Here is a 15543-nt window from a genome sequence, read left to right on the forward strand (position 1 = left end):
GCGAATGGTATTCAAAGACAATAGGTATAACCATGGAACTCAGCTTTCTGAAAACTTGTGACAGAGTTGTGCCAAGCTGACATCATAAAGGAGGCTGGTAAGCCAGCTCAAACTCCTTGAGTGGAAAAGCTCCTGAAGCGACCTGAAAAGCTGCCTATTCTTTTCAAAGGGGTTACTAAATGGGGTAGAGGTTTTTGTTTCATAGTAGATCATCCCCAGTAGATATTTCTGCAGGATAAAGATATATGCAATATTTTCTTCTAGGTTCGGGTAAAGCTAAATTTCTTAACTTACTATTTGACCTCAATTTGGATGAAGAAAAAAAAAAAAGGGATTGAGTCAACACTGAATCTTTTTTAGATGTTTTCCCTTTTAAAAAATTGTTTTAAGTAAATATAAAACTGATCAGGAAAATAAATCGTTCTTTTTAGCAGCAAGTAGCAAGTCATACAATTAAAATGAGCACTTAAATTGTTTTGAGAATGGGAAGTCCTAAAGCACTAAAAGATGCCTGAGATAATTAATTACATGAAATAAATTAGGTGCTTCATTGGTAGCTATTGATGGATTTTCAAAGAGATTGATCACAGATTTTGATCTTTTACATAAAAGTTCTGAGCAGGTGCAATTACTAGGCTGGTCAATCTTTTAAACATCCTAAAGATGGGATATTAATCTCCATGGACCAGTGGTCTTCTCTGGGTTAAAATTATTATTTGACTTCTTGCCTGCATCTTTCTACATGTTACTTTTCTTATGTATTTGTTCTTTTTCTTTTCCTAAATATATACATACATATTATTTGTATAACAAATAATTGTAGGTATTATATAAAATGTATAAGTCAACTTCACTCCAGATCCATGTCCTATAGAAACATTATAAGTCTGCTTTTTAGGCTAAAGCATCTATTCAGAACAGTTTCATTTCCTGCCACATAAATCTGACTAAAGCTGCTAAATGTATCCACAAACTACAGTCACTCACTCTTCCTAAGGCTATCTGCAGAAATGGTGCTTGGAGGCTTAGCAGATTTGTTGGTAGTGATTCTTTCTCCAGTGTAATTATGTTACAAGGCATTATACGGTAGTGCTAGTTTTGATTTCATTTCACTTAAGAAAAGATTCCAACATACTGAAGAGAAAAAAACCCAAACAATAGGAAGTCCTTTTTCATGTTTTCCGTTTTTCAAACCAGGGGCCAAACATTGGTCTTGCAGTCAAAGATGATGTATTGGGTTCTGCTTGGTGTTTGCTAAGCTTTCTCTTGCAAAGCATGCTTGGTGGGGTGTTTAACAGTAGAAAAAACTAAGTAGTAACTGGAGAAAATTCCTGTTCAGTGTTTTGAGGGGTGGCTTCCTTCAGCCATCCGTCTGAGCCAGGTGGCAGTACAATTTGACTCAAATGTCAGTAACATAGCAGCACATACTTTCTTTCATGTGATCAATGCTTTTTTTTTTTTTTTTTTTTAATAGTTTTAAAGGTTTCCAGATGCAGTTTGGCTATGCAAATTCATATAAAGACAACGGTGGGGTTTTTTATTGAAAGATAAAAAGAACTTCACAAAAAGATTTTATGTGGTTTAACCAGTCTGGCAACCAGACTGTTGCACTGAAGTTTTACTTCATATTTTCCTTGAGCAATTGTCTGTTAATGTATATTAAATGTTTATGAATATGTCTATTAAGATCTATTTTCCATTGTTTGTATGCATACATACATGCAAAATTTATAAAGCCAATGTTGGAGATCCCTAGGAAATTTTTAGTGAAGCAATTTTGAAAGGATATTGTTTTGACCAAAATTACACTGGGTATCTAAATTTTTGTTAAGAATTAAGATGCAAAGCTTCTCTAGAACCAGTCACAATATGTTCTTGAAGCTTTTTAAAAATAACCAAACATTATACAAATTTTAATAAACACTTTTTTCAATGGCTGCAGCTTAAACATTGCAACATTTTGCTAATGTTTGACAAAGTGAAGTGAAAGTGAAGTTAGAAAAATTTCGTTTGTTTTCTTTGCCCAAAGCAAAAAGTGTATGAGAGAAATAGCACAAATATTTTTTAAAAAATTGTTTAATTGAATCATAGTATTATGAAGAATGTTATAATATTTATTTAAATCTTAAAAGAACATTTATTTTAAAAATACAAGTGCAAAAGAAATGGCATTTCCTAGCTATTTTAATGGACTCATGTTTCCAGAAATGTGACTATGTGAATCTCCAGACCTTTTATATCTAAAACAAATTTCAAACAACCTTTAAATTATAGTCATTGTAGAGTATATGCAGTTTTGTACTGAATAGTTCCAATATAAGGCTTCAGATCATATTGCTGGTGTTCTGGGAATCTGTTGTAAGTGTAATCTGTTAAATTTGTTACATACCCATAAGTCTCTTAATTTGGGAAGCAATGTAAATTGCAGTTAGTTTTTTCATAGAAAAAAGTTTGAAATCTAATACCTCTTTAAAAACTTTGTAGTCGTTTTCTGAATGTAATTCCTAGACAATGTCTAAACTGAACATTTTTAGAGTTCTTTATTTCTAACTCTTTCACTACCAGTGTGTACTACAGTGAACACTATAACTCGCTTGCTATAGTGAAGGCATGTCAGTAGCCATTTGGAGTTCAATATGTTATGGTAAATTTTTAAAAAGCCATACAAAAATATCTGTAGAAAGTATGACCAGATGTGTTAACATTTTCTTTTTTCTTCTATGGCTATTTCAATTTGTCATTTGTAGCTTCTTTAATCTAATATAAATTAAGCTGTAGGTTCTGTATTTCTTTGCTGTGCTATTGTGTTAAGCATTAGTTTTCTTCAAGACCTCATGTTGTTTGAGTTCCTTGTAATTTGTTTTAGCTGAAGTTAAAAACAAGAATGACTTTGTTCAGGTACTTTTATATCACAATTTTAGACTACAAGTACTTGTATTTTCTTTCTTTATCTATACTATTTATATAGGCGTGCTTACTGTACTCTTAACGTGGAAGACTTCTAATCAAAGTTATCTAAAATTGTACTATCAACTAACAAGAGCCGTGAAGACAGAGTAGTTTATAATGGCACCTGCAGGCATGCTGGGGGAAGAGAAGTAAGATTTTCAGGAATCTTTAATGGCATCAGGAACAAGTTTTTTGTATTTAAAACACCACCACCATCCCTAAAAAAAGCCCAGGAGTTTTACTGTGTTGTACATATTCAAGTGCAGCACATAAAGGTAGATTTATAAAATTAGCCTATAGACTTGAAATTTTTAGTTTTGAGACACAACAACCCATAACTGAGGATAGTTCCAGCTTCTTCTCGTGCCGAGTTGGTGAAAGCAAACACTGTGGATTAATGCCCATGAATGTCAGCAGGTGGCTTCCCTGGTCTAGAAATCTAAGTTCATGATACTGGATTGCAGGGATAAAATAAACCCTTTATACATTGTGATACGGTTTTCAATTATTCTATGGAATTGAATACCTAGTTCTTAGCTGCTTTGCATAGGGAGGACAAAGTGAAATAACTTAAAATCATAAAGCCAAAAATAATGTATTCAAATAAATTAGTGGTGTTAATCTGTTGGTATAAGGGTTGAGTCCTCATTTCATGGCTTAATGTCACAAAAATGCTTAGATTTATCACAACGCATGTTACGTATGTCACAAGTGTAAACATTTTGTACTTTAAACAGATCAAAGACTCATTATGAATAACCAATTAACTGTCATTTTTATTCAAATAAAAAGTTGTTTCATATTTTGAGGGATATGAGAGGTGAAAGATAACTTTTAAAGGATCTAACAGTATCACGTCACTAGAAATGCATTTGGAATAAATTTTACACTCCAAAACCCCTTAAAATACTGTTTTCTGAGTGAATAGAAGAAACTCTTCAACCATGTGAGAAAACCAGTTAAGCATCATGAGGGATAATTAAAAGCACATTTTCACAGAGAAGACAGTATGGAATTCTTTCAGTTTTGTTTTTAAACAGATTCATCTTGGCTTGTATTTCTGTAGCTCTTGGATTTGGGTAAAGGTAAAGTTATCAACACTGAAGAGATTTTTGAGAGAAGAAAGTTTTACAAAGAATCTAAACTCATGCTTAGAATTAGAATTCACAATTAGTGTGAAGCAGGCCATTGTTAGATCCTGCTATCAGGATCTAATATTTTTGGAAATATTTTATTCATGGCAAAACAAATTTTAATATCCTGAAAAATTTGTAGCTATAAAACATGAAGTATCTTACCAGAAGTTCAGGAAAGTAACTTTATGTCTATATTTTATATGTGCATTTGTAAACTGTCTTAAACAGATTGTATTGCTTTGGGGGACAACATCTCTTAATGTTTTCCTTCCAATTTTGATTTTGTAGTTGCTTTGAATAGGTACATATTTTAAACACTGATACTTGACTTTAGGAGGTTGTAGTGAGGTGAGTGTTGGTCTCTTCTCCCAAGTAACTAGCAAAAGGACAAGAGGAAATGGCCTGAAGTTGCATCAGGTTTAGATTAGATATTAGGAAAAATTTCTTCACCAAAAGAGTGGTCAGGCATTGGAACACGTTGCCCAGAGAAGTGGTGGAGTCACCATCCCTGGAGGTATTCAAAAAACATGCAGACGTGGCACTTAGGGACATGGTTTAGTAGACATGGTGGTGTTGGGTTGACAGTTGGACTTGATGATCTTAGAGGTCTTTTCCACCCTTAAGATTCTGTGATTGACACGTTACTGACTTCAAGCTGCAAACCAGTATTAAACTAGTGTGAATCATAGAATCATAGAATGGTTTGGGTTGGAAGGGACCTCAAAGATCATCTAGTTCCAACGCCCCTGCCATGGGCAGAGACACCCTCCGCTAGACCAGGTTGCCCAAAGCATCATCCAACCTGGCCTTGAACACTTCCAGGGAGGGGGCATCCACAGCCTCTCTGGGCAACCTGTTCCAGTGCCTCACCACCCTCACATCTAATATAAATCTACCCTCCTTCTGCTTAAAGCCATGGCCACGTTGTGGGACAAGTAACTTTGAGTGTCTAGTGCTAAAAGGATCTGATGTTATACATCAATGCAGAAAATTCACTTCCTTGGAGCGTCTGAAATAGGTCCCTGAATGGGACACTGAAGTTCAACGAGAAAGTTTATTTTTACTGGCAAGACACAGCTTTTGCTATTGCTGTATCCAAAATAGAGCTGTGATTATTTGTTCCAAATGTCCAGGTTTTGTAATAATATTAGCATTTGAGAACAAAATGTCATATCAATAAGTAGTATTAGTATTTGTTTCATATAAATGGAATACGCAGTTACTCATTTGATAAAATACTTTTCCTTCTTTTGGTATCAAGTTAAGTAATGAAAAAATTGAAGAACTTCATATTGGCCTAATGGATTTAAAAAATATTGAATGCTAGGAGAGTGCTGTAGAGGAAAAACTAAAATGAGTATCAGCAATGTTAGTATGAGATGGCTAAAAACACTACAAGTATTCTTAGTAAATATTTGAAAAGCAGTCTCAAAATGCTGCCTGTGACTTAGTACTTACTGGTCATGCTCAAGCTTTTCAGAGGATAGCACTGTAAAAGATGCTTATGTATCCCATGGTTTGAGACGGTTTTATAAATCCTGGTGTATGTTTAATCTCATGAGTATTTTCATTCAACCTTTGCAAGGCAGTTCTAGTTCTGGACTTTGTCCAGCTAGTGAATTTGTCCCCCACATTTCTCCCACATCTAGCTGAGAGCTTCCAGAACAGAAGCCATACTCTTGGCATCTGCTGCTGCACCTTACAGTGCAAGCTTCGGACCTTGTCCTAATGGCAACAGCTTCGTTATCACCACTGAGGGATGCTGCCATTCCAGCCAGGTAGATCGCCTGTCGGTGGACCTAGTGGGCTGATTCGTGGCCTTGGGTCCCTAGAAATGATTCTGGTTTATGATAGGTTTCATGCTAGTTATTCTGGACTACCTGCTGAAGTGCTATGGTCTATTTCTTAGCTTAAAAAAAGTGTCTTTTCAAGTCAATACCTTTCTATGGCAAAAGGCACAATCTCCTCTCAACTCAAGTTTAGGGTGTTTCTGTTCTAGGGACGCTTGCAGCTGCTGTTCACACTCCTGTATGGGTTGTTGTTTGGAGTGCTGGAAACACATGCCAAGACAGTGATACAGGAGGTGGTTGATTTTGCAGTTTGTCATCTTAGCAGGCATGGTAGTTAAGTTCCAGGAGCTGCATTTGCCCAAGTTTTTATATAAAATTGTCACTAAATTTCTGTTCAACAGATTAACATATTGGTTCTTTTTCAGAACCTTATTCAAGAAATAGTGGCTGAAGTATATGGAGAGTTTTGGGTTTGTCTGCGTAGAATTAAAAAAAAAAAAACTTTTTTTTTTTTTTTCCCCCAGAAGATTGGTAGGCATGGTGATTTTTGGTCCAGAGACTGTTTATGAGGTCTTATATAAAGTCAGAACATATTTTTTATTATTACTTTTAGGCAAGTAGGAAATTGCTCAAGGGCTATCCATCATGAACAGTAGATAGGGATAAGCACCAAGAATAAAATCCTAGAAACCCGAGTTATTCAAAGTACAGCTATACCATCTCCATCCTTTTATTTAGAAGTCTATGGCATTCTTGGATTTGATGGTGGAAGGGAGGCTTAGGTGCAAGAAATAGATGCAACTCTTTCTGGCTTAGAGCATGAGGGGAACAGTGCATAAACATTGTGTAGGAAGTGAGAGCATACAGTCCGTGCTTGAGACATACATACCTCACTGCTGAAGATATGTATGTATACTGTAACTTAACTCTAGTTACTGGTAAGTGTTTTCTAGTTTTGAGGTACACTTTTACATTTAACACTGAGGTCATAACTGCCATGCCAGAAAACCAGTCCACTGGGCTGCAGCTGGTTTGGCAAAGAATCAGTGTAAAAATGAAACTGTTTTCCCTCTTTGCATCAGAAACCACCAGGAGGAAAAGCAACTGCTGGTTAGATCCTGTTTTGGGGGGGGGAATTTAACTCTTCGAAAAAATGAACACCCTACATAAACCTACTGGTATCTGGCATGACTCTATAGGCCAGAAATCCTTTAGTTGATGGAACTGCTTTCTAAATGATAGCTTCAGAGCTCTTGAAGATTGTTGAAAATCCATCTGAACAAAAGACTTTCTAAACTCCACTTGACATGTCTTCATTAACAATTTTTTTAATAATTTAACAAATACTACCATTCTTTTCTACATTGAAATTAAACATTTTATGGATTAGTAGTGAGATCTTTGTAGAATTGAATTATGAGCTCAAGAAGAAGTCTGTGTGCAAGAGGAATATAAATATGCAATCAGTTAAATAGGAAAAAATCTTGCACCGCATCAGTGTTTAATAGATGTACTACTTCCTACTAGTATAAAGAATCAGAAGTGCTGAAAAGAGTGGCTATTGATCATAAGTATGCACTACAAAAAAATCCTTTTTCAAAGAATTGTGTGCATGTATGATTAATTCATAATCCTTCAAGATCCTCAAAATAAAAAAAAAAGGGGGGGGTTTTAATTATTATTCTACCGTTCATAATATTGCTGTTGCACCTCATAGTCTGAAATAAGTATTGTTCAGTTGTTTACCGTATTGTCTAGAGGGCAGTAAAGCTTTAACTCAGGTTTTTGACTATCATCAAGTGGGTTACAATCTTGTCAGCAGAGCATTTACTGAAGTTTATAGCCTTGTATCTTAACACAAACTTGACATAAATCCAGACTTGACTTTTTTGGACTTCAAACATCTTCAGGAGCATCTTCAACTGAAATTCCACTCATTGCTGCGTAGTTGGCAATCTCCAGAAACTTCAATTATCCAAATTAACCTCATAGTGTTAATAATTGTGCAAACCCAGTATTTAACAGTTGGAGTGATGCAAAACGGTTCTTTCCCTCTTAAAATGGTTCCATCCCTACAGCTTGTGCAATGAAAGTGTGTCTCTCCGTGACTCAGTTGCTTCTGGCCGATAAATGACCCATTGTGAGCTATGTTAACTGAGCCACTAACGTCTGCTGAGCCAGATGTAATTTCTAATGAACCTCCCTGGACAGGTGGCAACCACCATTACAAAAATGGAATGGATGGCTGATGAGGTCTTAAAAATCAAACCATCAATTTCACTGAAGCTACTTTCCCGTTGTAGCTTGGTTTTTATCTCACAGTTAGGGCATAGGGTATCTCAGCTGAAGCTTTATGAAGTACTTCTAGTTGGTCATAAGTCAGCTGTTCAAAGAAATTGTTCACTTCATTGGATCAGTATGAAAACATAAACAATTGTTAATGTCTGAACAGATGAAACAGATTCACTCCTACATCATGCTTAATTTTTTGTTGAAATTATTCACAGAAGGGTACAAGCTATTTTTGTTAACCTTGGCGAAGCTGGGGAGTGGGGGGGGAGAAGCTCATATTGCTTAACATTTCAGCAGAAAAAAATTAACTGTGCCTGACTTTCTCACAGATCATTTGGGAAGGTGAGTATACATTGGGCATTATTTGGTGCTAATGACAGAATTAATTTATGCCTTAGTGTGGTGTTTAAAATGTTTCTGCTTGCATGTATGAGTTTTCTCTGTAACATAGTGTTGCCCCCGATAGCCCTTGTTCTTTCTCCTGTCTTACAACATTTTGGGGGTGAGACAGTGTCCTTCCTTCACCCAAGCTTTCATTTTCTGTTAGAATCTAAACTATAAAGTAGCTTTCTCCTCCCCTTAGCATCCCACTTCTTGAGATTCACTTCTGTCACACTGGCAGTCTCTCCCTGTCTGTCTCCTCAGGTTTCACGTTATATGGTCTAGCAAAAGACAACTGAGAACTGGGCTGCTTCTTTTCCTAAGCAATGCTGACCAGGAAGCCAACCCCTCTAGTTTGTACCTGTTGGAAAGGCTCTGGCTTCCCATCAGAATGAGAATCACTGCTGCCTGTGCTTGCAGAAGAGATAATCATGCTCGTTGGCTTTTTTCATGTCATATTGATTGACATGGAAATTTTTGGTTACAGTCAAAGGGATGGTAAGGAGCATCTGCTCTCCCCTTAATCTTTGTCTGTCCTACCAGAAAAAGTCAGTCCCTAGTTTTGCTAATGATCACAGCCAGACAAACCTGTCCTTTGAAGTGGCAGAATGCTGTGAAAACTGTCCCTTGCTACAGAGTTTTGTATCCCCCATGGTTGATGGGGTTTTTTAATATAGTTGTTAGCTATTATGGTCGCATGTGAAAAACTGAAAATGTCAGTAAGTTGTTAACTGTGACACTGCTAGTCTGAAAAGTCTAAAGCTGTTCATCATCCTTAATCTTGCCAACAGAAGTTCTAAGGGTTCCTATGTCCGTGATTACAGGATTTCTCATTTTTTCTCATCTTTGGCAGTGAAAGAAAGCTGATGTCCAGGCACCCGTCATGTCATCTTATTTTTTCTGTTTTCTTATAGCCTGCTTTGTTTATTCACCTCTCCCCATGGTAGTATTGATTTAGTTAGGATGGGTGCATTTTTCACATCTTTCTAGGACCAAAGCAGAGGTACTATATTTGGTCAGAAAATCAGAGTCAAAATGGTGTTTGCAGCCAGAGGAAACTGGAAAAATATTTGTATCTGATAAGGGCTGATAAGAGGAGAAAGGCCAGCCAGAAAGTAAATTACAGCTTTGAATAATTGCTGTTTAAAACTACTGAATAGTAATCATTCATTACAATTACCAATTATTTTCAGCTATGAGCCACAATTACTTGAATAGACTAAATTAATGTAGCACAATTTATAGATTGTTTCTAAAAACAGCCTTAAAGTTTTGGATCCTCATTACAACCTTCCTAGATAAAAGCAGAGTGAAATTAACCTGATTCTTGAATATTCCCATGCTACACATGGCTCTGTTTTTTTGGCTCATGTAATGGTAGGACTGAAGATTGTTACTTCTGAAATACAGCTGTGAAGATCAGAAGTGAGTATATGAGTTCTGAACCAATTTCAGAACAATCTAATGGACCTACAATACCCAGAGGAAACAGGGAGTCGAGGAGTACAAAACAGCACAATAATCTTATACTTTCCCTTACACTTTATTTGCAAATGCATGCACTACCTTCCCCTGTCTCCTTCCCACCCCCCAAAAAGTCCTTTATCCCTGGTATACTGGCCAAACCACATAGGGTAAGTCCTGAAGGTGAAGGTCTCTTTTTACTCCATCACAGCATACATCTGAGTTCGAGTACACACTGAAGCTTATTTCTTTCAGAACTTCAGTCAACTATAAGGCATAAGAGGAGCATTTGGACTAAGTAATATACAATTCAAAAGTGGTATTTATTGGTTGAAATCCTTTCTTGAAAAATATCTAAGGCCTGGGTTCTTGACCCAAAGACAAAATGAGATCTAAATACTTAGGCTGGAATTTAACCAGTCACAAATGTAAAACTATTCCTATCAAGCCAGTTCTTAGAATGAATGCACTTTATTCTTGAGAACTGACCTGGAAAAACATATTTTAAGGTCACATATTAATTCATTTGTCACTTCTGGAAAACAACTCATGACATTCTTAAGGAAACAAAATTTGAGTTCACTTTCTTGAAAAGCAGGTTGTACAAAACAGAACTTTTCTCTTATCCAAGAAACACCTGCTCAAACTTGGAAGAAAAAAGGCATACATTTTAAGGTTGGGTGCCCCTCTTGTGGTGTAGGTCAGTTAGCATACAGGAAGTTTCACGTTGTCACTTAAATACTGGGAAGATTTACAAATACTATTTCCTTTGAGCTACTGAAATGCATGTTTTATATTTCAGATAACTTAGAAAAATCTTGTTGTTGGCAGACTCTAAAGAAATACTTAATGTGACTGTGCTCCTAAGAAATATATAAAGGAAAGCTGAAGCATGTCGTTTATAACACAGCCTGTATTCCAGACCTAAAAAATAATTCAGAAAGAAGTGTGCTCTGATTTAGACTACAGATATGCAACTCTGCAGGCTTCAGAGATTAATGATAAATAGAAGGACCAGTTAACTTAATACCACCTTTTCTAGTGTTTTATTAATAATAATCCTGCTACAAATGTGCATTAGAACTCATAATGATGCTTACCAGATGTCTTTTTGCTGGTCGGAAAAGAAAATGCTAACTCAAAAAAATTTTTAGCCATAAAAGCAACATGTAAAATAAAACAGACACAAAAAGCATAAAAGAAGAATTGCATAGCAAGGAGGGGAAAGCAATTAACTTGAAAAATGTACAACTGAAAATTAAAACATAGTTTGGCTAAGTTTTCTGCTTGGTAACTGTAATTAAAGAGGACTGCCTGTCTTACTGAAGCAATAAAACAAAATGTTGTCTGCTTATAAAATGACCTCTGACTTGCAAAAATATGCAGTTCTGAATGAAAATGAAATAATAATTTGGACAAAAAATTATTCCAATTTCTAGCTTTTGTATGCATCTTTCTGCATTCTTGAGTCTTTTAATCACTTTAAAGCACGCTGACAAAACATTTGCCCAGAATACTCATTGTACCATCTTGTATGCTATGTGTTGTAGCATAAAAGCTACAATTTAAAAGCTAACATTGCAGGGTAATGTCAGGACTATCTGCAGGTTTCCCAATTTGTGTGGATCCAGTATTTTCACTTCCCTATATATACAGTATTAAGGAACTGTTAACAAACATTTCTGTTCTGAAGCTAAAGAAGCAGCTGTAGGAATTGAAGCTGTTCCGTCCTTGGTTTATAGTAATGCCCTTTTTTTTTTTTTTTTTTAAGCCAAGTTTGGCAAAAGTAGTGATCTGAGTAGTAATACTTCCATGACATTTCATTTATAAAAAGTTGTATTTTTCTGCACATTCTGAACAGGCACTTCAGGATCTGGCTTTTGAGCTAGTACAAGGGCCCCATGAACCTAGTGCAATTCTTTTGTGTGGATGTGTGGTGGGTTGACCCTGGCTGAGGGCCAGGTGCCCACCAGAGCCGCTCTATCACTCCCCTCTTTCATTAGACAGGGGAGAAAAGGTAAAACTTACGGGTCGAGATAAGGACAGGGAGAGATCATTCTCTAATTATCATCACGAGCAAACCAGACCGAACTTAGAGAGGGAATTCATCTTATTTATTACTAAGCAAAACAGAGCAGAGGAATGAGAAATAAAACCAAAATCTTAAAACACCTCCCCCCACCCCTCCCATCTTCCCGGGCTCAACTTCACTCCCGGCTTCAACCTCCGCCCCCCCCAGCGGCACAGGGGGACGGGGAGTGGGGGTTACGGTCAGTTCCTCACGCGGTGTTTCTGCCGCTTCTTCATCCTCAGGGGGAGGACTCCTCTCATCGTTCCCCCGCTCCAGCATGGAGTCCCTCTCACGGGAGACAGTCCTTCACAGCCTTCTCCAACGTGAGTCTCCTCCACGGGGTGCAGACCTTCAGGAGCAAACTGCTCCAGCGTGGGTCCCCCACGGGGTCACAAGTCCTGTCAGCAAACCTGCTCTGGCGTGGGCTCCTCTCTCCACGGATCCACAGGTCCTGCCAGGAGCTTGCTCCAGCGCGGGCTTCCCACGGGGTCACAGCCTCCTTCAGGTGTCTCCACCTGCTCCGGCGTGGGGTCCTCCATGGGCTGCAGGTGGAATCTCTACACCCCCTCATCCTCCCTCCATGGGCTGCAGGGGAACAGCCTGCTTCACCATGGTCTTCACCACGGGCTGCAGGGGGATCTTGCTCCGGCGCCTGGAGCACCTCCTCCCCCTCCTTCTTCACTGACCTTGGTGTCTGCAGATGTTCTTACATCTTCTCACTCCTCTCTCTGGCTGCAAAAGCGCTCTCTAACTGTTTTTGTCTTTCTTAAATATGTTATCACAGAGGCGCTGATTGGCTTGGCCTTGGCCAGCGGCGGGTCCGTCTAGGAGCCGGCTGGCATTGGCTCTATCAGACACAGGGGTAGCTTCTAGCAGCTTCTCACAGAAGCCACCCCTGTAGCCCCCCCGCTACCAAAACCTTGCCACGCAAAACCAACACATTCCACCCCTCGCCTCTGTGAATCACATATTTAAGAATTACCATTAAAATATACATTCAACACAAAACTTCACAAACACTAATCACAACACCAAACAAGAGTGGACAATCTACACACAAAATCTATCTCTAGTCCCTTCACAAATATATCACTCTCAAGTTACGTTCAGTCAATGTTTTGCCCGTTACCTCTTCCAATTACTATCCTTATCTCGAGTCTCTCGTGCCCCACGTTGGGCGCCAAAAAGAACTGTGGTGGGTTGACCCTGGCTGAGGGCCAGGTGCCCACCAGAGCCGCTCTATCACTCCCCTCTTTCATTAGACAGGGGAGAAAAGGTAAAACTTACGGGTCGAGATAAGGACAGGGAGAGATCATTCTCTAATTATCATCACGAGCAAACCAGACCGAACTTAGAGAGGGAATTCATCTTATTTATTACTAAGCAAAACAGAGCAGAGGAATGAGAAATAAAACCAAAATCTTAAAACACCTCCCCCCACCCCTCCCATCTTCCCGGGCTCAACTTCACTCCCGGCTTCAACCTCCGCCCCCCCCAGCGGCACAGGGGGACGGGGAGTGGGGGTTACGGTCAGTTCCTCACGCGGTGTTTCTGCCGCTTCTTCATCCTCAGGGGGAGGACTCCTCTCATCGTTCCCCCGCTCCAGCATGGAGTCCCTCTCACGGGAGACAGTCCTTCACGGCCTTCTCCAACGTGAGTCTCCTCCACGGGGTGCAGACCTTCAGGAGCAAACTGCTCCAGCGTGGGTCCCCCACGGGGTCACAAGTCCTGTCAGCAAACCTGCTCTGGCGTGGGCTCCTCTCTCCACGGATCCACAGGTCCTGCCAGGAGCTTGCTCCAGCGCGGGCTTCCCACGGGGTCACAGCCTCCTTCAGGTGTCTCCACCTGCTCCGGCGTGGGGTCCTCCACGGGCTGCAGGTGGAATCTCTACACCCCCTCATCCTCCCTCCATGGGCTGCAGGGGAACAGCCTGCTTCACCATGGTCTTCACCACGGGCTGCAGGGGGATCTTGCTCCGGCGCCTGGAGCACCTCCTCCCCCTCCTTCTTCACTGACCTTGGTGTCTGCAGATGTTCTTACATCTTCTCACTCCTCTCTCTGGCTGCAAAAGCGCTCTCTAACTGTTTTTGTCTTTCTTAAATATGTTATCACAGAGGCGCTGATTGGCTTGGCCTTGGCCAGCGGCGGGTCCGTCTAGGAGCCGGCTGGCATTGGCTCTATCAGACACAGGGGTAGCTTCTAGCAGCTTCTCACAGAAGCCACCCCTGTAGCCCCCCCGCTACCAAAACCTTGCCACGCAAAACCAACACAGGATGTAACTCCAGACTTTTAGCCAAAGAGCTTCATACTGATGGCAGTGAGGTTTGGCTTCAGATACTGAAAGAGAACATCGTGATGATGCTGAAGCATACATATTTGACATAGATGTGGTTTTCAGCCCAGAAAGATTGGTCAGAGAAGAGTAAAACCTCACTCTTAAGCCATGCTATGTGCCTTCCCAGGCTGTCACATCATAGAATCATAGAATCATTAAGGTTGGAAAAGACCTCTAAGATCATCAAGTTCAACCATCAGCCCAGATCCCAGGATCCTTTAATGCTCAGGAGTTTATGCAAATCTAACATATGTTAAGACAGTATGAGGTATGTCCTCACTATTGTATAATGCAGCCCCATGTCTGATTTCAATCATCTATCCTAACCTGTGCAGTAGAGTGCCTAACACTGCAATCCTTCTGCCACCAGAACCTTTACTCGGTGTCTTACTAGATGTCCTTTTTGTGCGTATATACTCAAATTTGTAGTTTATATTACTTAATATTTAATACTATTTATATTAATGTTACAATTGCAAAGCATTTGACAATGTTATGAATGCAAAGCATTTGACACTGTCCCACATGACATCCTTGTCTCTCAATTGGAGGGACATGGATTTGATGGATGGACCACTCGGTGCATAAGGAATTGGCTGAATGGTCGCACTCAAAGAGTTGTTGTCAACAGCTCAGTGTCCAAGTGGACAACAGTGATGAGTGGCATTCCTCAGGGGTCGGTACTGGGACCGGCACTGTCCAACATCTTTGTCGGCGACATGGACAGTGGGATCGAGTGCACCCTCAGCAAGTTTGCCAATGACACCAAGCTGTGTGGTGTGGTCGACATGCTGGAGGGAAGGGACCATCCAGAGGGACCTTGACAGGCTGGAGAGGTGGGCCCGTGCAAACTGCATGAAGTTCAACAAGGCCAAGTGCAAGGTCCTGCACATGGCTCGGGGCAATCCCAAGCACAACTACAGGCTGGGCAGAGAATGGATTGAAAGCAGCCCTCAGGAGAAGGACTTGGGGGTATTAATTGATGAGAAGCTCAGCACGAGCCAGCAGTGTGCACTTGCAGCCCAGAAAGCCAACCATGTCCTGGGCTCCATCAAAAGAGGCGTGACCAGCAGGTCAAGGGAGGTGATCCTGCCCCTCTACTCCGCTCTTGCGAGACCCCACCTG

General features: G+C 39.8%; 1 protein-coding gene across 4 annotated transcripts in view; it reads left to right on the forward strand.

Annotated features, from left to right (window-relative positions):
• The window catches only part of MCPH1 (microcephalin 1), a 133318-nt gene that overhangs the window by 22666 nt on the left and 95109 nt on the right, over positions 1–15543 (forward strand). The gene's annotated exons all lie outside the window — the stretch shown is intronic.

The sequence above is a fragment of the Balearica regulorum genome, chromosome 3 (genome assembly GCF_011004875.1).
Source record: "Balearica regulorum gibbericeps isolate bBalReg1 chromosome 3, bBalReg1.pri, whole genome shotgun sequence".
Classification (NCBI taxonomy): domain Eukaryota; kingdom Metazoa; phylum Chordata; class Aves; order Gruiformes; family Gruidae; genus Balearica; species Balearica regulorum.